The sequence below is a fragment of the Polypterus senegalus genome, chromosome 8 (genome assembly GCF_016835505.1).
Source record: "Polypterus senegalus isolate Bchr_013 chromosome 8, ASM1683550v1, whole genome shotgun sequence".
Lineage (NCBI taxonomy): Eukaryota > Metazoa > Chordata > Cladistia > Polypteriformes > Polypteridae > Polypterus > Polypterus senegalus.
Genome location: NC_053161.1, coordinates 36,659,678 through 36,680,199, shown reverse-complemented (window position 1 = coordinate 36,680,199; position 20,522 = coordinate 36,659,678).

Genomic DNA, 20,522 nt, shown 5'->3' with positions numbered 1-20,522 from the left:
ACACCCTAGGCCTCAGGTCGATGATCGACTTTGTGGTCGTGTGTGGACTTGCGGCCATATGTCTTGGACACTTGGGTGAGAGAGGGGGAGCTGTCAACTGATCACCACCTGGTGGTGAGTTGGCTGGTGGGGATGGTGGGGAAGACCTGGTAGGCCCAAACGTGTTGTGAGGGTCTGCTGGGAACGGCTGGCAGAGTCCCCTGTCAGAAGTAGCTTCAACTCCCACCTCCGCAGAACTTCAACCACGCCCCGAGGGAGGTGGGGACATTGAGTCCGAATGGGCCATGTTCCGTGCCTCTATTGTTGAGGCGGCTGACCGGAGCTGTGGCCGCAAGGTGGTCGGTGCCTGTCGTGGCGGCAATCCCCGAACCCGCGGGTGGACACGCGCGGTGAGGGATGCCGTCAAGCTGAAGAAGGAGTCCTATAGAACTTTTTGTCCTGTGGGTCTCTGGAGGCAGCTGATAGGTACCGGCAGGCCAAGCGAACGCGCCGGTTGTTGCTGAGGCAAAACTCGGGCATGGGAGGAGTTTGGAGAGGCCATGGAGAACGACTTTGGACGGCTTCGAGGAGATTCTGGTCCACCGTCCGGCGCCTCAGGAGGGGAAGCAGTGCAGTGTCAACACCGTATATGGTGGGGATGGTGCGCTGCTGACCTCACTTCGGACGTTGGGGTGGTGGGAGGAGTACTTCAAGACCTCCTCAATCCCACTAACATGCCTTCCACGAGGAAGCAGAGCCTGGGGACTCTGAGGTGGGCTCTCCCATCTCTGGGACTGAAGTCACCGAGGTGGTCAAAAACTCCTTGGTGGCAGGGCCCCGGGGTGGATGAGATACCGAGTTCCTTAAGGCTCTGGATGTTGTAGGACTGTCTTGGTTGACACGCCTCTGCAACATCGCATGGACATCGGGACAGTGCCTCTGGATTGGCAGACGGGGTGGTGGTCCCCTCTTTAAAAGGGGACCGGAGGGTGTGTTCCAACTATAGAGGGATCACACTCCTCAGCCTCCCTGGAAAAGTCTATTCGGGGTTCTGGAGAGGAGGGTCCGTCGGATAGTGAACCTCGGATTCAGGAGGAACAGTGTGGTTTTAGCCCTGGTCGCGGAACAGTGGACCAGCTCTTCACCCTTAGCAGAGTCCTGGAGGGTGCATGGGAGTTTGCCCGACCGGTCTACATGTGTTTTGTGGACTTGGAAAAGGCATTGACCGTGTCCCTCGGGAATCCTGTGGGGGTGCTCGGGAGTATGGGGTACCGGACCCCTGATAAGAGCTGTTCGGTCCTGTACAACCGTGTCAGAGCTTGGTCCGCATTGCCGCAGTAAGTCGAGCCCGCTTCCAGTGAGAGTTGGACTCCGCCAGGGCTGCCCTTTGTCACCATTCTGTTCATAACTTTTATGGACAGAATTTCTAGGGCAGCCAGGGTGTTGAAGGGGTCGGTTTGGTGGACTCAGGATTGGGTCACTGCTTTTGCAGATGATGTTGTCCTGTTTGCTTCATCAGGCCGTGATCTTCAGCTCTCTGGATCGGTTCGCAGCTGAGTGTGAAGCGGCTGGGATGAGAATCAGCACCTCCAAATCCGAGCATGGTCCTCAGCGGAAAAGGGTGGAGTGCCCTCTCAGGGTTGGGGAGAGATCCTGCCCCAAGTGGAGGAGTTCAAGTATCTCGGGGTCTTGTTCAAGTGAGGGAAGAATGGAGCGTGAGATCGACAGGCGGATCGGTGCGGCATCCGCAGTGATGCGGGCTCTGCATCGGTCTGTCGTGGTGAAAAAGGAGCTGAGCCGTAAGGCAAAGCTCTCAATTTACCAGTCAATCTACGCTCCTACCCTCACCTATGGTCATGAGCTATGGGTAGTGACCGAAAGAACGAGATCGCGAATACAAGCGGCTGAAATGAGCTTCCTCCGCAGGGTGTCTGGGCTTTCCCTTAAAGATAAGGTGAGAAGCTCAGTCATCCAAGAGGGGCTCAGAGTAGAGCCGCTGCTCCTCCGCATCGAGAGGAGTCAGATGAGGTGGCTCGGGCATCTGATCAGGATGCCTCCTGGACGCCTCCCTGGTGAGGTGTTCCGGGCACGTCCAACCGGGAGGAGGCCCCGGGGAAGACCCAGGACACGCTGGAGGGACTATGTCTCCCGGCTGGCCCGGGAACATGGGATTCTCCGGAAGAGCTGGAAGAAGTGGCCGGGGAGAGGGAAGTCTGGGCCACTCTGCTTAAGCTGCTGCCGCCGCGACCCGACCTCGGATAAGCGGAAGAGGATGGATGGATGGAGAAGATATGTATTACAGCATCAACTAAACAGTGCACTTGATTAAAATAATGGGTTTCATCCTTTCCAGCTGCATCCTATCACCATAGTATCACCGGAATACTTGATAATAAAACAAAGATTAATCTTCTGTTTCAGATCACTGATATTTTGGTGTAAATAATAAAGGACACGGCACACCACCTCGAAGAGCTATGGTGTTTGGTCTAACACCCCTTGAAACAAGGTATAGACTCTGAAGAGGAAAATCCTCAATCCATGATGTATTATGTAGAAAAACATTTATGTCACTCAGTTTGTCAATTAATAAAGTTTGTCAGGCTGGACGGTAAGCATAATGTTGGTTATCATTTAAAGAAGATAAGATCTTGCATTAAGAAGTTCCCCACCATAAGTTCAAAACATTGCCTCTTTATGGAGGTGAGCACTACTGGCCTATAGTCATTCAGAAGAACTGGCTTGGTAACCTTAGGAAATGGAGTAATGATTGACTGTTTCCACATCTCAAGAACCAGTGAAAAACTGGAGACAGTTGCTTGACATTATTTCAGGATCTATCCTGATTTATCATCAAGCCTGACTGCTCTGTTTATTTTGATCGTACACACATCCACCTCAGCCATGGTGAACTCCCATCACAGAAACATTTCTGAAATTTTTCCAAAATGCCTCCACCTCACTTATTTGTTCATTTTCTGCACTGAAATCACTGGTTTAAAATCTTGAATAACAGACATTTAGTTCATTAATAAAAGACCCTGTAGTTCTTGCCTGTTAGAATGTCACCCTTTTCTTTGCACAAAATTCTGTGATAGTTTTCAGACTTTTTTGAACCTGCTATTGATTGTTATTAGTAAATCACACTTTCCTTTTTTATCTGTATAATTGACCTATTTGTCCTTTCCTGTAAACCTCATTTTTTTACTACCTATTATTTCTAATCAACATTCCCATTATATCTATGAAAGCCTCACCTGAAACAGGGATACAAGGACTCACTCCATGAGTCAGGCCTGGAAGTGGCTTTGTCAGTGAGGAAGCAGATTTCTCAATCAACAGTGATCAGTCTGCCCTAATCTGGAGGTGGTAAACAGGAGTGGCCCATACTAGGTGTGAGGATTCACACTCATGACAGTTGGAGATTCCTCTGGTGAATGGCAGGGTCACCTAAAGAGGAATCACAGTTGCAGACTATTAACAATTGTTTGCATGTATGCTCCAACCACCATGCTTCAGCTTAGGGATGGTATTAGGCAGGTGATGAGGAGTACCTGATCTTTGCCGGACACAGAGTTCCGAGTGCTGCCAAAAGAGTTCAATTTTGTCTCATCCGACCAGAGAACATTTTTCCTAATGCTCTTATAGACCTTTAAATGCTGTTTGGCTTAGGTACCATACATGCCTGATTGATGAAGTGATACTTTTCATCCTTCTGACTGCAGAAGAGTGACTACTGGGTTCCTGGTCACCACTCTGACTAAGGCACTTCTCTCCTGGGTTACTCAGTTTGGCCAAATGGCCAGCTCTATAAAGAGTCCTGGCGGTTTCAAACTTCTTCCATTTAGCAATTATCGAAGCCACTGTGCTGCTGAGAACACCCAAAGCTTTACAACCTTTGTTATGCCCATTGCCCTCATCTATGCTTCATTACGTTTTTATTGTGGGGGTCTACAAAGAGTTTCTAAACTACATTTAATCCATTCAATTTGCAATAGATGGACTCCAACTGTGTTTTAGACAGGTCTCCGGGATTATTAAAACAAAATGGATGACCCTGACCACAATATGAAATGTCACAGCAGAGTGTCTGAATACTTACATTTCAGTTTTTGATTATTAATAAATTTGAATTTTACCGAAAACATGTTTTCGCCTTGTCATTATAGGTTATTGAATTTAGATTGATGGGCAAAAATGACAAATATATTAATTTAAAAGTTTGTAAGTAAGTGTGCAGAAAGTGAAGGGGTCTGAATACTTTCTGAATCCACTCTATGTGCTAAATGACCAGGTACCCTGTTTTAGTCATTGTTTTGCTTATTCTGTGCATTAGAATAAATACAACAGAATGTACAAATACGTTAAACACTTTAAAATGTGGCCCAGGAGGTCACGCAACATTCTCTGCACAGTCATCATTCTCACTGGTGTTACATTGATCTTCTTTGATCCTAGCTTCTTAATAACAAAACCAACATCATTGCTCACTTTACAGAAGTAAATATGCTAGGAATGTCAGTTAAGGATAAGTGCATAGCTACTTTAAATTGATGGAGTGTTGCTAAGAAGAGCAGTTAGACCTTCTCATTAGAGATTCAAGGATTTTGTTCAACTCTCAGAAATGCTCATAAATTTCAAACTGTATTTCAAATATATAATGAAAAAGCTAAGTCATTACAACACTTTCTCTTATGCTGTGTTTATGTAAAATAAAAAGGTGTACAAACACGACAATATCATATGAGATTTGAACAAAAGAACAAAATAAATTTAATGCAATGTCAGTCTAAATTCATCATCTAGTCTTGTACTCCTGGTGGGCACCAATCCCTTCCCTTTGGTTTGGCATACTCATTTTAGCAAGCACTGAGTCCATGAGGTAGTATGGGTAGGGAAGCATCTTTAGAGTAAATTCACAAGGGCAGATTTGAAAATGTGAGACATGGCAACTTGAAGATGCCTAGACATCATGAAAAGACTAAATTAATCAATAAATGATTGTTCATAACATTAACCCATACCAGGCAAGAACTGTTATCCATTCAGTTCATGAAGCTAATTTACTCGGTGAAGAACTAATTTGTCCAAACATCTCATCCAAATATTTTTAAAAAGCTATTAAAGTGTTCATCTCACTTACATTACTCAGTGGTTTTTATTTGAATTCTGTAACGATATGCTTCCTGGCTTATTATTATCGCGCAAAGTGCTATGAAAGACTGTGTGGAAATTTATGAAGTAAGACGCAGATGAGTCTTGAGTTAAGAGAAAGACTTGGTGTGGATATGACAAGTTGTGTTGAGGACAAACAGACAAAAGTGATTTGGCCATGTGGAGCGAAAGGTACTGGCTGATTGGGTGGAGGGTTGTACTAAGATAGAGGTGGATAGGATGATGTCAAAGAGGGAGGGTACGGAAGTTGTGGTTTGAGGTGATGTTGGATGAGAAGGAAAGAATTGGCTCACCTCAAAGGATGGTCAGGAAGGTGGAGAGTTCAGGGGAATGATTTGCGGTGCAATTGTCTACTCTGAGTAAATACAAAAAATGGTCCTTAAACAGGAGATGATGATGATAATATGAAATGCCATTATTACTAAATAAAAATTACTCTTTTATTCTATCAAGAGCTTAAGCAAATCAAGTGTTGTAGGTGAAAGATATGTTCAAAACAGCGGCAAATAACTTTCATTTTTTATTAGTACTGTCAATGATCTATGCATTTTCTTAACATACTTTTGCCAGTACAGGGTCACAGAGGATGGAGCCTATCCCAGCAGCAGTGGACACAAGCTAGAAACAAATTAAGGATGGAACACGAGATCATCACTGGGCACAATCATTAGCAGCCAGTTTTGGAGTTACCTATCCATCTAACCTAAAAATCTTTAGAATGTGAAAAAACACTACAGTGCAATACCTTGACGAACAAAGTGCTTACATATAGATTGTACATGGGCCTTTATTTGAACCAATACTTTGTACAATAGTGATATATATATATATATATATATATCAAAGATTACTATATTGTACTGTACTGCACTGTATATCATCTATTACTATATTGTATACCAGAAAATCTCCCTTAACTGCTAAAACAGATATAAAACTATTAAAAAGGAATAAATATCAAATCTATTCACTTTGTTCAAAATGTTGCAAGTCACTTTTCTTGTATGTCAAAATTAATTGGCAACATTCTTAAAAACAATTGCTCAATAATGGGCAATTAAGCCTGTTGAATTAATACATTTCTAATTTGTCTTCTTGTGGCCTTGCACATCATAGACCAGGGGTATCAATCTCATTTCCTCAAGTGTTGTAATGGCGTCAGCTTTTTACTACAAACAGTTTTATAATTAGAAGTCAATGCTTGCTGTTAATGATATACTTTATTTAATCTCTTCAGCCAGTAGTGCACTCACTTGGACATATCAAACGTTGCAAATATTTTTCATTTCCTATTTCTGAAATCATCATCTAAATGTTTTTCTGACCTTGAGTACCTCTGTGCTTATTGCTAACTAGCAGTTAGTTAATAAAGAATCTGGAGATTCAGAAATTTAAAAATCAAGTTAATTAAACTCAGGATAACAAAGTATGTTTCATTTATGGCAGTAATTGGCTTCTAATTAAGGAGGTGGCCATAAGGACCCTCTCGAAACTGAATTGAGAACCCTCTCAAAAACAAAAAGCTAAAATGTTCTTCTGTGTGAAAGAAGTTTAATTGCTTTTTAAGTATTACTTAAAGGATTATTTGGTGTTTTTCAAAGTTATTCACAAACATTATATATATTGTCACACATGTGCGATTTTTGAGCCTAAAGGTGAGTAAAACATCGCAAGATAAGGGGTTGTCACGTGGTGTTTACCAGAACTCTCTTTCACAAACAGAAAACAAGAAGAAAAACAATCCGGGTTCCAAAATGGCCACGGTGGCGTCACTTCTGGCCAACCTTAATGACGTCACTTCCGGCACCCACAAATCACCTCACTTCCAGCTCATCAGAATTATGTTGTTTCCAGGTTCGGTTGCAACGTCACCATATGCCAACCATTTCCTGTCACATGTTTTGTTCTGCTATATAACCATCATTTTATATCAGTAAAATCGTTCATTGTACTTTCAAGGCTTTGAATCACTTCATTTTTTATCTTATTGTCTGGACCACAATATACGGGAACGGTACCCAAAACTTTATTTTTACTATTTGTGACGTTTATTCTACCACAACTGGCATAGCCGGCAGGATCGTTGTTCACAATGTCTGAGGAACAAGACCTGAACACTGTTCTCTCCATAATAATGGGAGATCTACAAACTTTAAAAATTCAAATGGGAGAGACCCAGTTAGCCGAATTGGAGGCTCGTGCTGCAGCTAGAGTACGGACGGAGGTTGCTCGGTCACCACCCATTGCAATGACGACATTAACAGAATCAGATGACATTGAAACCTATTTTTTGATCTTCGAGCGTACTGCTAAGCAGAAGGCATGGCCGAGGTCGGAGTGGGCGTACCAACTGGCTCCCTACCTGAAGGGAACGGCGCAGAGGGCTTATTATAATTTAACTGAGGAGCAGGCTGCTGATTATGATGCTCTAAAACTGGAAGTATTCAAACGCTATGGCGTATCCCTGGAGCAGCAGGCAAGAGAATGGAGGGAGTGGCAGTTTAACCCAAAGAGGCCACTGAGAACCCAGGGCCGAGCTTCTTGCGTGTGAGATCTTTGTGCATGACCTCCCTGAGCATATTCCCCAGCAAGTCCAGAAGCATAACTTCGATGACATGGATACTCTAATCAAAATCGCGGAGCGTCATTGGGCGGCTTGCAAATCGGGGCGATCAGAACGGTTCTCTCGCTGAACCCAACAGGCACGTGGGGCAGCTCCTTAGCCCCCCCGACAAGCTCCCGAACCTGCTGTCCGTAGACGGGATAGACCAGCTAATCTTTCCCGCTGTTACAAGTGTGGGGAGATTGGACATCTATCCCCTAACTGTACCTACAAGCCCATGGATTGCTCGTTGGTGAGGGGGAAAGGTATTGTGCCACAGTGAATAACCCTTTGTCTCTTCCTTATACAGGTGCAGTTATTATAAATGGCAGAAAGGTAAGGGCAATGTTTGATTCCGGGAGTAACATTTCTATTGCTGCTGCCCGTTCTGTTTTACTGCAACAATGGACTAAGATAAAAACTAGTCTTAAATGTATTCACAGGGATATCCGGTATTATAAGACTGCCAGATGTAGTGACAGTAAATAGTATCCTGACAAGCATGACCATGGCTGTATTACCGGATTCCCCGTTTCCAGTCATACTTGGTGAAGATTGGAATGAAATTACCAGCGGTAAAAACATAACTGTACCAAAGAAACATTTAGGCTTAGTAATGGCGTGTAGGCAGTCGGATCAATATTTTCCATGTCCGACAGTAGCACGGGCTGATACTAGCACCCAAAGCGAAGAAATTGATGTCCCATCGTCCTCTGCGGGAGCTAATACAGTTAAAGTGGAGGACATGGAGGCAGAAGCCCCTCCCCTTGAGGTTGTGCAAGACCCAATTCAAACTTTAACTTCACAATTCCTTTTAACACCTTCATCATTTAAAAGAGATCAGTGGAATGATGATTCCTTAAAATTTGCTAGGAATGCTATAGTGTCCTCCGAGGGTTATACAACTCTGGATCCCATGCCACCGACGCCGTTCTTTGTTATTAAAAATGATTTGTTATATAGAGTGGCAGATCACGGGGGTGAAGTGCGAGCATCGTTGTTAATCTCACGCACTTTTCGGCGACAAGTGTGTGAGTTGGCACATGCTCACTTTCTAGAAGCCCATTTAGGCTCTGATAAATCTTTAGAGAGGATTTTATTGGCCGGGAATAAATGAGGAGGTCCGGTGATTTTGCGCTTCTTGTCCGGAGTGTCAAGATTCCAAGACAGACTCGAGCTCCTCTTGTTCTCCTTCCCCTTATTGATATCCCATTTGAAAGAGTCAGAATCGATCTCGTAGGACCCTTAGAACCCTCGTTAAAAGGATTTAAATATATTTTGGTGTTAGTTGATTATGCCACTCGCTTTCCAGAAGCTGTTCCATTGCGCTCAGCTAATACAAAAAACATTGCACGGGAGTTAGTAGGGATATTCACTAGTGTTGGGATCTCCAAAGAGGTTTTAACAGACCAAGGGACTCCTTTCACCTTAGAGACGTTCAGGGAGATAGCCAAATTACTCTGTATAAAACATCTGAAAGCGTCAGTCTATCATCCCCAAACTGACGGGTTGGTAGAGCGTTTTAATCAAACCTTGAAACAGATGTTACATAAGGTAGTTAACGAGGATGGAAGAAACTGGGATCAGTTGCTTCCCCTCGTTTTGTTTGCTTACCGGGAAGTCCCAGACCTCTACAGGTTTCTCTCCTTTTGAATTATTGTATGGGAGACAACCCAGAGGGCTTTTGGATATGTTAAAAGAAGAATGGGAAGAAGAGGTCCTCCCTACTTCAAATATTTCTGAATATATCGTGGAATTACACGATAGACTTGAGAAAACTAGACCCATTTTAAAAGACAATTTGGAAAAAGCACAAGCAGCGCAGTCTCGTTATTATAATAGAAACACCACCATTCAGGAGTTTGTCCCGGGTGGTCGTGTAATGGTGCTCGTCCCAACCTCCCATTCAAAATTGTTAGCACATTGGCAAGGTCCCTATGAAATAAAGGAAAGAAAAAGACTCGTGGACTATTTGGTTAAACAACCTAATCGTTGAGTGAACGAGTATATCACATTAATCTGCTGAAACCGTGGAAGGACAGGGAAATCGATCCCTCCTCCCGACAACCTCGTTCTCTTTTCACGTCATGTGTACAACTTAATTTTAGTCTTGATTTGACATCTGAACAACGACAAGATCTCGAACAGGCTATCTTGTCTGTCCCTAAAGTTGTCAACGAGACACCTGGACGTACTGTGTTGATTGTTCATGACATCATTACGGACCCTGGAGTAATTGTCAGAGAGAGACCCGGAGGCAAAGAAAGCGGAAGTGGAGTTGGAAATTAGACGAATGCTGGAACTAGGGGTTATTGAAGAAAGCTATAGACCTTGGTCTAGTCCAATTGTCTTAGTTTCTAAACCTGATGGCTCGTGGAGGTTCTGCAATGACTTCTGACGACAGGTCTCTAAATTCGATGCGTATCCCATGCCGCAAGTGGATGATTTACTTGATCAGTTAGGGAACGCTTGATTCCTAACTACTCTTGACATGACTAAAGGGTATTGGCAAGTTCCCTTAACGGACCCCGCAAAAAAAAAAAACGCTTTTAGTACACCCAGTGGACATTGGCAATACAAGGTTCTTCCTTTTGGTTTGCACGGGGAACCAGCTACTTTTCAACATCTGGTAGACACACTGCTACGGCCCCACAATTCCTATAGTGCCGCCTACTTGGATGATGTAGTCATTTATTCCGGCACATGGAAGGATCATGTATCGCAGGTTAAAACAGTGCGCTCCACACTAGCATCAGCAGGGCTTCGTATTAATTAATTGAAGGAAGCCAAATATTTAGGCTACGTGGTGGGTGGGGGTGTTGTTAAACCACAATGTAATAAAATTGATGCCATCATGAATTGGCCCCGTCTGATGAATAAGCGGGAGGTTCAAGCATTTTTAGGGCTGGTGGGTTACTACTGTATTTTGTTTTGTACCGCATTTCTCTGAAATTGTTTCGCCCTTATCTAATTTAACAAAGAAACGAGAGCCTTTAAAAGTGGTGTGGGACGATTCGGTTGACAAAGCATTCTGTGACCTAAAGTTGGCCCTTATGTCAGCACCTGTGTTGAAATCCCCCTAATTTTTCTGTTCCTTTTATTCTCCAGGCACAGTGCTGAACACCCCGTTATGTACCTTAGCCGGAAATTGTTGGAACGGGAGACCAAGTATGCTGCAGTGGAGCGAGAAGCCTTGGCGATCAAGTGGGCTATCACGTCTTTAAGGTACTACCTATTGGGACGTGAGTTTACTCTGGTGACGGATCATGTCGCTTTGCAGTGGATGTCCCTTCATCGTGAGTCAAACCCGTGCATCACTAGGTGGTTCTTGGATTTACAACCTTATCGTTTTAGTGTCATTTATCGTAGAGGTTCCTTGCAAGCCAACGCAGATGCTCTTTCTCATGTCCACGACCTCGCGGTGCAGGTCCCTCGACCTGAGGGGTCTGGGCTGAGGGGGGGTCATGTCACACATGTGTGATTAGGAGGCAGTCAAAGAGCCTAAAGGTGAGTAAAACATCGTGAGATAAGGGGTTGTCATGTGGTGCTTACCTGAACTCTCTTTCATCAACAGAAAACAAGAAGAAAAATAATCCTGTAACTTCTGGGATCCACAAATCACCTCACTTCCAGCTCATCAGAATAACGTTGTTTCTGGCTCCTGTTGCAACGTCACTATATGCCAACCATTTCCTGTCACATGTTTTGTTCTGCTATATAACCACCATTTTGTATCAGTAAAATCGTTCATTGTACTTTGAAGGCTTTGAATCACTTCATTTTTTCTCTTATTTTCTGGATGACAATATACGGAGACAGTCCCCAAAACTTTATTTTTGTATTTGTGATGTTTATTCTACCACAATATATATGCATTTGCCACAGAAAATTGAGTTCTAAAGCTAAGCACTTTCTATAACATATCATAATTTGAACTATAATGGAATCTTTCTGTTGTTCTAAGTACTACAACAAAAGACACATTGGTTTGTGTTCTTCTTCAGTCAGGTAGCTGTGTCACCGTCTGTGTAGCGCATTATGATTTAGCCCATGACCTTGTTATCGTTGGTGCAGTGTTGTGATGTAAGATTTTGCATATAACTTGATAAATGTTTTGTATGTCTTTATTTATAATTTAGGCAAACCAAGTGGTGAGAGGTATTCATGTTTGCCTTCCCCCATCCCCCTTTTTACGACTGTCTCTTTGTAATTTTATGACAGGATTTGGGGGGATGTGTCTTAAACCAGTTTGATCTCCCACACAAAGCCAGGTTAGTGTAATATATGGTCTTGGGGTTGGGCAGGAGATAAGATGTTCTATTTCACCCATTGGTCTGAGGTATGGCTGTTTGGAATTGGCTTGTCTCAGAGGCCTTCAAGTACCATGATATCCTATTGGTTCTAGGAATTGGAGAGAACATCTATAAATGTACTTGCTCAACCACATTCTCTCTCTCTCTCTGACTCACATACGATGAAGAAGCATCTCTCTCTCTGACTGACATATGATGAAGAAGCATCTCTCTTGCTAACCTGTGAGGATGAAGACCACACAATGAAGAGCTCAGCTCAGCAGCCATATTGAACAGACATGTGGCTGAAAGCTGAGCACCAACGATGCCTTAACTAGAGACATTTTAAGTAACTGCAAATCTGTGTGCCACCTGAATTACACACCACCATTTTATCAGGTTGTATGGTTGCCAATATTCAAATGTACTTTGCATTTTGTTATTATTTATGAATATTATCAGTAATACAATATTTTATGTGTAACTTAACTCCTGCTTGTCTTTTTACTACATCTAATTGCCTGAGGTTATAGATATACAGTGGTGTGAAAAACTATTTGCCCCCTTCCTGATTTCTTATTCTTTTGCATGTTTGTCACACAAAATGTTTCTGATCATCAAACACATTTAACTATTAGTCAAATATAACACAAGTAAACACAAAATGCAGTTTTTAAATGATGGTTTTATTATTTAGGGAGAAAAAAAATCCAAACCTACATGGCCCTGTGTGAAAAAGTAATTGCCCCTTGTTAAAAATAACCTAACTGTGGTGTATCACACCTGAGTTCAATTTCCGTAGCCACCCCCAGGCCTGATTACTTCCACACCTGTTTCAATCAAGAAATCACTTAAATAGAAGCTGCCTGACACAGAGAAGTAGACCAAAAGCACCTCAAAAGCTAGACATCATGCCAAGATCCAAAGAAATTCAGGAACAAATGAGAACAGAAGTAATTGAGATCTATCAGTCTGGTAAAGGTTATAAAGCCATTTCTAAAGCTTTGGGACTCCAGCAACCACAGTGAGAGTCATTATCCACAAATGGCAAAAACATGGAACAGTGGTGAACCTTCCCAGGAGTGGCCGGCCGACCAAAATTACCCCAAGAGCGCAGAGACGACTCATCCGAGAGGTCACAAAGACCCCAGGACAACGCCTAAAGAACTGCAGGCCTCACTTGCCTCAATTAAGGTCAGTGTTCACGACTCCACCATAAGAAAGAGACTGGGCAAAACCGGCCTGCATGGCAGATTTCCAAGACGCAAACCACTGTTAAGCAAAAGAACATTAGGGCTCGTCTCAATTTTGCTAAGAAACATCTCAATGATTGCCAAGACTTTTGGGAAAATACCTTGTGGACTGATGAGACAAAAGTTGAACTTTTTGGAAGGCAAATGTCCCGTTACATCTGGCGAAAAGGAACAAAGCATTTCAGAAAAAGAACATCATACCAACAGTAAAATATGGTGGTGGTAGTGTGATGGTCTGGGGTTGTTTTGCTGCTTCAGGACCTGGAAGGCTTGCTGTGATAGATGGAACCATGAATTCTACTGTCTACCAAAAAATCCTGAAGGAGAATGTCCGGCCATCTGTTCGTCAACTCAAGCTGAAGCGATCTTGGGTGCTGCAACAGGACAATGACCCAAAACACACCAGCAAATCCACCTCTGAATGGCTGAAGAAAAACAAAATGAAGACTTTGGAGTGGCCTAGTCAAAGTCCTGACCTGAATCCAATTGAGATGCTATGGCATGACCTTAAAAAGGCAGTTCATGCTAGAAAACCCTCAAATAAAGCTGAATTACAACAATTCTGCAAAGATGAGTGGGCCAAAATTCCTCCAGAGCGCTGTAAAAGACTCATTGCAAGTTATCGCAAACGCTTGATTGCAGTTATTGCTGCTAAGGGTGGCCCAACCAGTTATTAGGTTCAGGGGGCAATTACTTTTTCACACAGGGCCATGTAGGTTTGGATTATTTTTCTCCCTAAATAATAAAAACCATCATTTAAAAACTGCATTTTGTGTTTACTTGTGTTATATTTGACTAATGGTTAAATGTGTTTGATGATCAGAAACATTTTGTGTGACAAACATGCAAAAGAATAAGAAATCAGGAAGGGGGCAAATAGTTTTTCACACCACTGTAGAAGGGAAGGGGGGGAGAAGTTATATAGAATAATACCTTATAAACAGTGGTAAGTCTGTGAGATTAGGTATTCTAAGGCTACATATTAATAATACAATAGGGGACAGTAGGGCAATACATACTGTATATTACTCTACCAAGATAAAACATGCAGTAACAAACAAATTTGCCCAAAAACCTTATCAAGCTGGGAGATGCCTAACTGATTTAAGCAGTTAGCCTATAGATGTTGAAAATCAAATAAATAAATATTTTTTTTTAAAAATGAGGCACATAGAAGTGCCAGTTCTTGCCAGAGAATGTTAAGAGTGTGTCAGTGACGACGATCACTCTTAAACAGTGAATTTGTTGAAAATATAAAATTACTTATAACAATGAAACACACATAAACTGTAATTAGGGTCTACATAACTTTTTGAAAAACAATAAGGTGAACACATCATATTACTAAATTACTTAAGGTATTTCAATAGATGAGGGGCCTGGAGCACCGCAAAGGGTCCAATTTCATGCATCCCCTGGATATTCTATTCTGAGTTTTTTGCTGAATGCGAATAAATACATAGTGCCAGCAATATGAGATAAATTGGTTTTGTTTGTAAAATTAATGACATATAAAGCATGAGACCAAATACCAAGCTAGTGTGTGATCCTGTCTCTGGAAATGCCCACGGTGGAAGGTGACAGGGACCTTTGGAGAGGCTTGGGACATAACGGTAACCCATACCAGGCAAGAAGATGATGAGATGTTTGGCTCCTTGGATTACGGACTTCTGATAATGGAGATTCGGCAGTTATACAACATTATTGCATATTGTCGTTTTGTTTTTTTAACAGTATATTTCAAAGTGTATTGTATGTTTGTATTGTCCTATTTTATTTATTGCAGCTTGCTGAGATTACATTTTAAATTGTTGTACAATAATGAATCAGAGTATCTATTTGCTACATGGCATTATTCCTATATACCTGTAGATGGCAATGCAACACCAGTTATGTTTTTTTCCCTTTCCTGCTTGTTAGCCTGAAATTTATAAATTGCTCAGCCATGTCAGGGTTGTTATATAGGCAGCACTGCATGAGTCAGCAATTACTAAGGCAAGCCAAACCACCAGGGATCTGAAAATGTATTTATGTCAGTTTTAAATGCAGATATTATTACCTTAATCAGCAATAGTCTTTTACTGTATTTTCTTGTATTTTTATCAACATATCATAAATATTATTATAACAGTATTGCACAACTAAGTTAAAATGGCTTTAATACCAACATGAAAAAAAATAAAAAAACTAGCATATCTCTTTATATTACATCATTTGCTAATGTATCTGAATTTAATACAATAATACGATATGGCTGTTACAGCCATTCTTTTAGTGAGCCTGCCTAACCTGGGGTTGTGGATGCTGGAGCCATTTCTGATAGCACTAGATCCAAGGTAGGAACCCATGCTGGGGGTGTGCCAGTTACACACACAGACGTGCATATCTGGGGCGTGCAGTGGGGAAAAAGCAATATGCAAAGAAGAACATCCACACGACAAGATATAATACAACATGCTCTCTGGCTAACTTAATAATATTGGCATCTATAATTTACATAAATATGTTGTTCAGATTCCCAGTGGTTTAGCAAATGAGTCAAAGCCAATCTACTGAAGATGTCAGGCAGCATAGCTAGCTACTGCATTGTGCTTCTTCTCATAGCTAAACCTGTTGTTTAATTTTGAATTCTAACATCTCCTTAAATCCTGACTTTTAATGGAAAACTCATTCCATTATTAGTGAAAAATCAGAGAAAGAGCACATAGAAGCGGTACCTGCAGCAAATGCAACTTTTTGTTCTATTTTCAGTTCCTTTTGTTAATCCAGACAATTCAGTTTTCTTGTGTTTATAATTACACAACATACTGTGTGCACTTGCCTCTCATCAACACACTTGGATTAAAGACATGTACATACTTTGTGACAGAAACACAGTTTACATAATATACAGATATCAACAACAATAGTAACACATTTCAGAAATGTATAGTGACTGTTCTGTCTTCAGATCCAAAGGTAAATACTCTTGTACAAGTTGTATATATATATATTGTTTCTTGATTCAGAAAATGTAATTTGCAGCATAACACTTATTAACCGATGGCTTCATACGCTCTTTTTAGGGTGGTATCTGCATTTCAATCCTATCCAGGCATTGCCTGTGTGGAGGTTGCACGCATGTCTGTGTCGGCTTTCCAGTGGTTACTCTTGTTCTCCTCAAATTCCTCAAAGGCATGACAGTGCCTTGTGTTGCACATGCACTCCATCCAGGGCTGGTTCTTGCTTTGCACCCAGTGCTATCTGGGAAATGCTACACAACTTTTGAACTGGATAAGCAGGTTAAAAGTTGGTTAGATGTACTTTTTTTATAAAATGCTGGGTGGGATATGATATATAAAGTAAATATCTTAAAAAATCAGTACATTTTTCCTCATTGATGTTCCCACATTTTTGTTAAGTTAAATTTGAGACAAGTATCTTTGTGTGCAGAATGATGGTGCAGCATTGCCTCCAGAGTTCTAATATCAGTCCTGTGCCTGGTCATTGTCTATGTTAAGTTTGCACTTTCCCCCCAGTTGTCTAACTGGTTTATCTTCTGTCTACTCTAGTTTTCCACCCACATCCCAAAGACATGCAGGCTTGGCTTATTAGTAACTCAAAGATGGCCACAGAATGAATGAGCGTGAATATGTGCAAGAACGGGCCCTGCTATTGACTGGCACACTGTCCAAGATTGTTCCCTTCCTTGTGGCCACCTGCTTTTGAGGGACAGGATAAAACTAACCCTTAATTATTGTGAAGGGAAATGACCGGGAAATAAATGAAGGAAAAGCTGAATTCATAGTTTGTCAGGAAGAAAATTCTAAACTTTAAACCAAAAGGGGGAAAACAAAACAAAGTCTAAAGGCAGAACAGAATTGAACCATCACTAGATTTGGGAATTTTTCCACTAATTAAACTAAACATTTCATTTGCATTTTTTTTTGATCCAGCAAGGGGTACCTGATCTGCTGGACCCTGCCATTTTGTAGTGGAAACACATCCATATCACACATTACATGACTGTTGGTCAGGTGGACCTTGGTAGTCAAAACAACAGAACAGCATCCAAGAACAACAATGGCACAAAATGGTAATGAAAACATAACAATAAAATGGGCAATAGTGACAATTATAAAATAAACCCCAGGAAAAGAAAGTACAAACAAAATAACCAAGAATTATAACATGCATGACCTTTGAACTGGATTGGCCGAGTTTGAGAAAAATTGAATGTAGGTACTATCATGTATGCTCCCCTGACAAGCTCGACTGAAGTAAGAACCACCACTCTGGGGCAAGGGGGTCATTGCCACTAATGGTATCCTCTTTTTTTCTTCAAAGCTCAGAGAAGACACTCAATGAGGTTATGAACAACCAGCCATAATGTCATTAACAACTCCCTCCTGATTGCTCCGCTATAAAAAATGACGATGCTGAACGGTGGTGGTTTCGTCCCAATTAGGAGCAAAGCACGGTGCAACTGATAGACCAAGCGATGATACAAAAAACAACAATCTTTTGAGTTCAACCTTAGTCATATTATTTTGCAATTACTTAATTAAATGGGGTTACAGGGGTGGTAACAAGTTATTCCCTCCTCCCGACTGCCTCTTTGCTGCCAGTCAAGGTTTGTACAGGCAATAAAACATTTTTTTTTTTTGTATGTATGATTTTCATTCTTTAAAACTTTCAGTTGTGCACAACATACAGCCTACAACCAGATTTGCCCAAACATTGATTTCTCCATCTAAATGAAGCCTAGTACAGTGGAACCTTTCATCACAAATATGTCGGAAAACATGTACAAACTGGGTTACGACCAAAAAGTTTGCCAAACTTTTGCTCTGTTCACGACCACACACTCGGGTGACAAACAAGCCAGTTTCCCTTCCGGTTCGTACGCCAGTGATTTACGCACGTGTTCAGTCTCTCCCTGTACAGTACATTGTTCTCGGTCAGACGTGCATCGCGCAGAGGGACTTTACCTCAAAACTGTAATCTCCTCTACATCCAGCTTCCTGCTCATTTCCTTCATGCCAGAACTCGACTCATGCAAGGTTAGTTTTCTTGGTTGTTTATGGTTAGTTTTTGTATAATTTAAGGATTTTTCAAATGCTAATTTTTTTCCCTTTGTTTAAAACTCATTAAAAAAAATGTTTACAGCAAGCGGTTCGTAAGGCTGTAGCGTGAACTCTTGCAATGTTAGTTTTCTCTGTTCAAGGTTTTCTCATTTTTATTCAATGTTTTTACGTTTAGTTTACTATTACACTCTGCATTCTATGGTATAATTAACTATTTCTGTGCTTAAAAATCTTTAAAAAAATATATTTTACATACAGTTTGTACAGTCTGGAATGGATTAATTGTATTTACATAAAATCCTATGGGGGAAATTACTTCGGGTCAAGACCAAATCAGGTTGTGACCACAGTTTTGGAACGAATTATGGTCGTGACCCGAGGTTTCACTGTATCATTTGTTATTTAGCCAAGGGCTGGGAGCTATATCAGTAGTCACCTGTATCCCATTTCCAGCATAGATGTCTAGATTTTCTGTGCCCACTGATGCACAGGAGCCAATAAAAGGATAGGGAGGACTGTGAGAGAGCTAATGACCTGACAGGAGCAGGAACCTCAAGGAGTGCAGACAAGGAAATTCACACATAAAAGAAAAGAGAAGGAGAGGAAAATGTGGAAGGGACAGAGTTAGAAATTACAAGGAGACCATTTGGGGTTTACTGTCAATCTTATCACCATACCGTTTATTCCAGCTACTGTGACAATATTAAACAGTTAACTTTATCTTTATTATACATTTCAAACTAATGAAAGTAAAAACCATTGTGTCTCGGCAAAATATTTTACACTGAATGAAATAGTAGCCAAAAAGTCCAGCATAAATTACGAATATCTGCTACAAACATGCAAAGTTTCAATGGATCCACATCCACTTAGCTCTATTTTCAGATTTAACCTGGACTGTTTTTGGCAATTAATCTAATGTAGTTGCAGTGATCATTTATTTTGCTGACTAAAACAAGTCAGGAAATATAGGACTAAAAAAGTTTACTTACTGAGGAACCATCTGTCTTTTCTACAAAATACATGTATGGATTATTATTTTCACCCTCCAGTGCTATGAATGTTTCATGTTATTAATTTTTTGTCAGATCTAGATGAGTTGTAATTGAAGAATTTTTTAGGTTATTATGGGTGCCGAAACTAATTCTTTTCTTATTGTTAAGTAATTTATTCTTTTTTCATTGCCATTCTGTGCACAGATGCTAGCGAAAAGATTCAGATGTGCACAGTTCAAAACATCTCTGCTGTGATGTTGTGAATTTTCAGGTCATCCAAGATTCAAACAAAACCTAAGAAGATACATGCGTGTGTTTTTAGAGTATTCCTGGTTATTAGACTTTGCTTTAACTTAATGACTACAAGATTTGGGTTTCGTTTCTGGTTTGATGAGACCTGGTTTCTCTTCTGACTTACATTTCTTCTTGTGGTCGATGATTAAAATCCTAAAATTTTAGCAGAACACCCAAAAATTCTTACCATTAACATTTTTCTGTTCTGTTCTTACTCACGTCTACAACAATTTATGGAAAAAAGAGAACAATAAATACAATAAAGTATAATACATTAACTTCTTTTTAAACAAAATATTCAAAAAGTTCTTGAAAATGATTTAAATCCTCATTGGCCACCATGTCTGTCAGTGTTCATCTGTTTGATTCTTCCTTTTTTATCTATAAAAAACAATATCTTTCACGTTTGAAAGGAACCGATCGAGACAGCCATATGGATAGATATTTAGAACATCCACGTACAGTGCATGTTCCTTATGTACGCTGCATATATCTGTGTGCATCATAGCAAACTGGGAAGCATAAACAAAAACATATGACGATTAAATACAGTAATGAGGTAAGAGGCAAGGAAAATGGCATCCTGTCTGTAAAATGGAGAGCCACCTTATACAATTGCAACAAATAACTGTATTGCATTGCTTCATAAAATTCCAGAAATTAACAAAAATAATCAAAACTCACCAAAAATGTTCAATGAAACATACACACAAAATATGCAAATGAGATGTGAGAAGTAACCTGTTTAAAAGCTAAATCTTTTGCTAAGTTAGACTACTATTTCACCTAGGTGAGCCTATGGCTATATCCACACTTCTCTGTCCAGACTGGCATTTTCACACTGTTTACGAAAATATCTACCCACA